The 5,733-nt window shown below is 47.4% G+C and overlaps 1 pseudogene; it reads left to right on the top strand.

Moving 5' to 3' along the window:
• Nucleotides 1-4,327: 4,327 nt before the first annotated feature.
• On the top strand, nt 4,328-5,344 carry LOC141977541 (chemerin-like receptor 1; annotated as a pseudogene).
• Nucleotides 5,345-5,733: the final 389 nt, after the last annotated feature.

Below are 5,733 nucleotides of genomic sequence, written 5' to 3'. Positions count from 1 at the left end.
GGACACTATGGTGCTAATAATTGATGGTCACATAAACACCACCCTATACCGGAAACCTACTGACCGCTATACTTACCTACATGCCTCCAACTTTCATCCAGACCACACCACACGATCCATTGACTACAGCCAAGCTCTATGATACAACCGCATTTGCTCCAACCCCTCAGACAGAGACAAACACCTACAAGATCTCTATCAAGCATTCTTACAACTACAATACCCACCTGCTGAAGTGAAGAAACAGATTGACAGAGCCAGAAGAGTACCCAGAAGTCACCTACTACAGGACAGGCCCAACAAAGAAAATAACAGAATACCACTAGCCATCACCTTCAGCCCCCAACTAAAACCTCTCCAACGCATCATCAAGGATCTACAACCTATCCTGAAGGACGACCCATCACTCTCACAGACCTTGGGAGACAGGCCAGTCCTCGCTTACAGACAGCCCCCCAACCTGAAGCACATACTCACCAGCAACCGCACACCACACAACAGAACCACTAACCCAGGAACCTACCCTTGCAACAAAGCCCGTTGCCAACTGTGTCCACATATCTATTCAGGGGACACCATCATTGGGCCTAATCACATCAGCCACACTATCAGAGGCTCGTTCACCTGCGTGTCTACCAATGTGATCTATGCCATCATGTGCCAGCAATGCCCCTCTGCCTTGTACATTGGCCAAACTGGACAGTCTCTATGTAAAAGTAGCTCATAATAGCTCAGCTTACCTGATCACTCTCGTTACAGTGTGTATGGTAACACCCATTGTTTCATGTTCTCTGTGTATATAAATCTCCCCACTGTATTTTCCACTGAATGCATCCGATGAAAGGAGCTATAGTTCACGAAAGCTTATGCTCAAATAAATTTGTTAGACCTGTTGGGGACACTGGGCATGGCCACTAGGTAACTCGAGGGGATGGAAGACCACGAATGTCGATGAAGCCCCCTCGCACTAAGCCCTAGTGTCCTTGCCCCCACCAGCCCCCGGCCTGGAGGCACTCGCAGCAGCTCTGCGTACTAGGCCCAAGTGTCCTTGCCCCCCCGCCTGGAGGCACTCACAGAAGTTATGCTGAGGATCTGCAACAATATGTTGCAGAGTCAGACTGCCTGAAACTAAACAAGGCCAAACAGGGCAGATATGGAAGAACAATGGTGAATAAAGCAGCTTTATGTATGGTTTAACAGATGGTACAGAGAACAAGGGAACTAGCTGGTAACTGAATTGGCTGGCTATATGGATACTTAGGGCAGCTTGCTATTGGATAAGTATGCTGAAGAAAGGATGTGTAAAAGCCTGTGTAACTTCCTGCTCTGTGTGCAGGATTTGAGCTTCTATTCTCCCTGTACCTTCTTTGCAGCTGCAAATAAACTTTTCTGTTTCTCCACCCCGTTGTGATTCTTGGGTGATGCACACCGGGCAACGAACCCCTGCTGTTGCTCGCCTCTGGCCCTGGGTGCCGGCAACAGCTTCTAAGGTGCCACAAGTACTCCTTTTCTTTTGGCGGATACAGACTAACACGGCTGCTACTCTCAAAGCAGTCTAATTAGAACTAGTCTTGCCTATCCAAATCCAGTTCTGTATCTTCTGTATCAAGCCGCAAGAGTTTCTTGGACTAATGAATGTAATCTAGTGACTTACAGCAGTGAGACTGTAAAGCAAGACACCTGCGTTCTATTCCCAGTGGTGGTGGGAAGGTGGGGCCTAGTGGTTAATAGATTCATAGCTTTGAAGGACAGAAAGGACCATTAGGATCATCTAGTCTGGCCTCGGGCAGAACAGGCCAGTCTCACCCATCATTTCTGCATCAAGCCCATAAGTTATAGACCAATCAGAAATTATCTTTTAAAAAGATATACAGTCTTCAGTCTGGTGAGAAATGCAGGGCTGGGAGTCAGGACGCCTGGGTCCTATTCTCAGTGCTGCGCAGGGTGTAGAATCTAGTAGGTTAAAGCAGTAACTCCTGGGTTCTACTTCCAACTGTGGGAGGTAGGAGGTGCACACGGAGGGGCAAGCAGGGGCACTCCCCCTCCCCAATAATCGTCAGGGGCACAGAACTTGTCCAGCCCTGGGGCTGCAGTGGGGGAGGGAAGAGTGAGCTATTCCCGGGGCCTGGGCAGCTGTGTAGGGGGGGGTCACAGAACGTGCCCCCTCAAAAAAGCCATCAAAGTGAAATTTCTGCGCATTCCCCTGCTGGGAGGGAAGTGAGGTCTAGTGGGTTAGAGCAGGGGGGCCTGGGAGACAGGACTCCTGGGTTCTCTCCCTGACCCTGGGAGGGATACGGTGTTTAGTGGTTAGAGCAGGGCACTAGGGCTCAGCATTCCACACCACAGAGGAAATGGGAGTTTTAAGGAACCTTTAGAAGTCCACAATCGCAGGACATCTGCCTGTCTGTAACACTCAGTAGAGACCATCAAAACCAAACCCTTCTGCACCTTTCAGTCGCGAACGCCCCTTCCTTCCCTTTAAGAAACCCACAAAAGAAGAGCTTCCTGCCCCGTGCAGAGTCAGTCTGTGTAGACTTCAGGGACTGTGTCAGGGACCTGACCCTGGACAGAGATTAACTCTTAGAATCCACATCTCACCAACACGCAGGTAAGAAAGTACCATACCCCTCAACCCTGCCTCAGTACATCAGAGGCTGGATCAGTACTGGGAATAGGTCCCGTTCACTGGGGCTCTATGGAATCCTTGTGGGTGGTCTATAAGGAGCTGGCTGGTTACATGTTGCTGACCCGTCCTATTTCTAGCAGCTAAATCATGGTAATAGGAGCCAGAAACACATGGAATGTTTTCTGAAAAGTATTTTTTCAGGAAGCCGTTTCTGTAGTTGCCACAGTGACATTATGAAGCCATGAATGGGAGAGTGGGGAGGGCAAGGCACTGGGGAATAGGAGGGCAGACAGGGATGGGAAGGGAGACAGGGTTGGGTATTAGAGACCAGATGGGGAGATGGGAGGCAGTCAAGTGGCAACCAGAGGGCCGGTGGGGTCAGGGAAGTGGGAACGGGAGGGGAGACAAGGTCCGGTGAGGGGGAATGTGAAGGGAGGTGGGAGCTGGTGGGGCCGGGCAAGGAGAAACAGGAGGGTAGACAGAGGCTTGGAGGGTGGGGACGGTGGTGGCTGGGTGATGGGGAATGAGAAGTCAGGAGTCAAATGAATAGGAATGAAAGTGGAGACGGGAGGGGAGGAGTTTTCACCTGGAAATGGCCGATGGTCAGAGAGGTGTCTATGAGACAGTCTCTCTTAAACCATGGCCCATTCCATGAAAAAGATTGAGAAGCCCTGATCAAATCCACAGAATTGGGGTTTATTTTAGCAAACGTGGGTTTAAAATGTTAGCGCCAATTGCTATGAAAATTTGAATCTCTCGGAGCTCTGCCTTGGTCCTGGGATGCAGAGGGGACTTTATATATTTCCTCAGTAGCTTGTGAGACATTTAGAAATCCTGTAGACACTCACTTGCCTTCATTAGGACGGTATGGATTAAGATATATTGTGGAATTATTTTAGAACACATTAGCTAGTTGAGCTGGGCAGGAACCAAATATTTCATTTCTCAGGAAATACTGTGATTATGAAAAAGAATTCTTGTCTGAACCGAAACACAAATAAAAACATTCAATATTTCCCATGAAAGAAAATTCTGAATTTTTTTGTGTGTGCTTTAGGTCATTTGAAATGTTTTGTTTCAACTTTGACCTTTTAAAACATTAACATTTTTATATGAAAAATAATTAATTTCATTTTTAAATAAAAAATGAAAATATTCCGTTCTGAACATTTTGAAATGGTTCGCTTTCTTTTGTTTTCCAAAAAGGAAATTTTATCAAAATGAGGATGTTTTTCTAGATATTTTGATTTCAACTGAAACACCATTTGTCACTGAAAAATCATTTTGACGAAAAATTTCCAAGAAGTCCGATTAGCTAGCGCATTCTAACAAATGTGTTCACAAGCTCCAGAGTAGACCGGCAATTTGCACTTTATTTGGCCACCTTAGCACTTTCTAGAGTTAGTAACAGTGCTAAGCTAGAGTTTGTGTGTGTTATTTACAACTTGCTATCTAAAACCCCAACCTTTTACACAGGTGCTGGAACTAGGAGTGCTGGAGGGGCTGCTGCACCCTCTGGCTTGAAGTGCTTTCCATCATACACAGGGTTACAGTTTGGTTCAATGGCTGTCAGCAGCCCCACTATACAAATTGTTCCAGCACGCCTGATCTTTTATCCTCATCAAGATAAGCTTTCAGAGACATGATATTTGTTCTTTGTTTGGTCAGTAGAAGATCTGCACTGCCTGAACCTACACTTGGATGGCAACCTATGAAGCAGCGCTTATTCATAATCCAGTTCTCATGGACATGACTAACATAATCTTCATGGTGGCCTATAGCCTGGCCTTCCTCTTGGGCATGGTGGGAAATGGCTGGATCATCGTCATCACTGGCTTCCAGGTGAAGAAGACAGTCACTCCAATGTAGTTCCTTAACATGGCCATTGCTGACTTCATCTTCACCTGCTTCCTATCCTTCAGAGTTATCTGCATAGCCTTGGGCTTTCGTTGGCCCTTGGGCAGCATGATGTATAAATTGACCATTACTGTCACCTCACTCAACATGTTCACTAGGGTTTTCCTCTTCACTGTCATCAATGCCAAGCACTGTATCTCCATGGCCTGCCCTGTGTGGTCCCAGAACCACAGTTCACCCCGTCTGGCTTCTTTGGTTATTCTGGTCATCTGGATCCTATCCCTTGCATTGAGCTTGCAGTACCCTGATCTCTGGGATTTCATGAGCTCATCTTCAGAGTGGAACGTCACCTCTGGCAATCTGAACAGTGTCCAAGAGAACCTCTGTCTGAGAAAAAGAAGGATGATGGCCAGTGTTGCTATCCACTTCCTGGTTGGGTTCCTGGTCCCATTAGCCTTGATCATGACCTGCTACATTCTTCTAGCTGCCAAGCTGAGGAGAAGCCATCTCACTCAGTCCAGGAAGCCCCTCAACATCCACCTTGTCTTAATCCTGATCTTTTACCTCTGCTGGATGCCATATCACGTCTTCTACTTCCTGCAGGTCTCAGGTGATGCACTACATTCAGTGATGAAAAAATCCCTGGATATGGGCATCCTCTTTGCTGATGGCCTGCTCCATTTTAACAGCTGCCTCACTCCCATCGTCTTCCTTTCCATGGGCCAGGAGTTCATGGGTTGCAGGGAAAATGCATGTAACTACCAGAATGCTGTTCACTTGGAAGGAGAGCCAGCTGAAGAGGGGAGAAATGTTCAAGGGGAGATGGGATCCATTCACAAACTATATGCTAGCTCAAGATAACAAGCTTCCGAAGTGTGTTGTGTCCCCCTATAGTAACTGAACTGTAGAAGAAGATGACAGCCTACTACTGCGAATTAACATAGGGTGCCTTTAGCATCTGTGCTTAAAGTGTGGTGCTGAAGGTTCTAAGTTCAATCCCTGCTGATGGCACATACTGGGGGAGGGGGATCACGACACGGAAAGGGATCTAAATTCATAAGGAATGGCTGGGCCTGCAGCGCTTGGGGCACTTGAGCACGGGCCTGAGCTGATGGGAGTCTTCCCCCTGATATCAGTGGGCACTGGATCAGACCATTGGGATCAAAGCTTGCTTAAATGCTTTGCTATTGTGCCACTTAAATGCTGGTCTGTAGCATTCTCTGGTGTTTGCTTCCCTGCTGATTTTCTAG

Source organism: Natator depressus, chromosome 24 (genome assembly GCF_965152275.1).
Source record: "Natator depressus isolate rNatDep1 chromosome 24, rNatDep2.hap1, whole genome shotgun sequence".
NCBI classification, from domain to species: domain Eukaryota; kingdom Metazoa; phylum Chordata; order Testudines; family Cheloniidae; genus Natator; species Natator depressus.
This window is presented reverse-complemented; position numbering and strand designations above follow the sequence as displayed.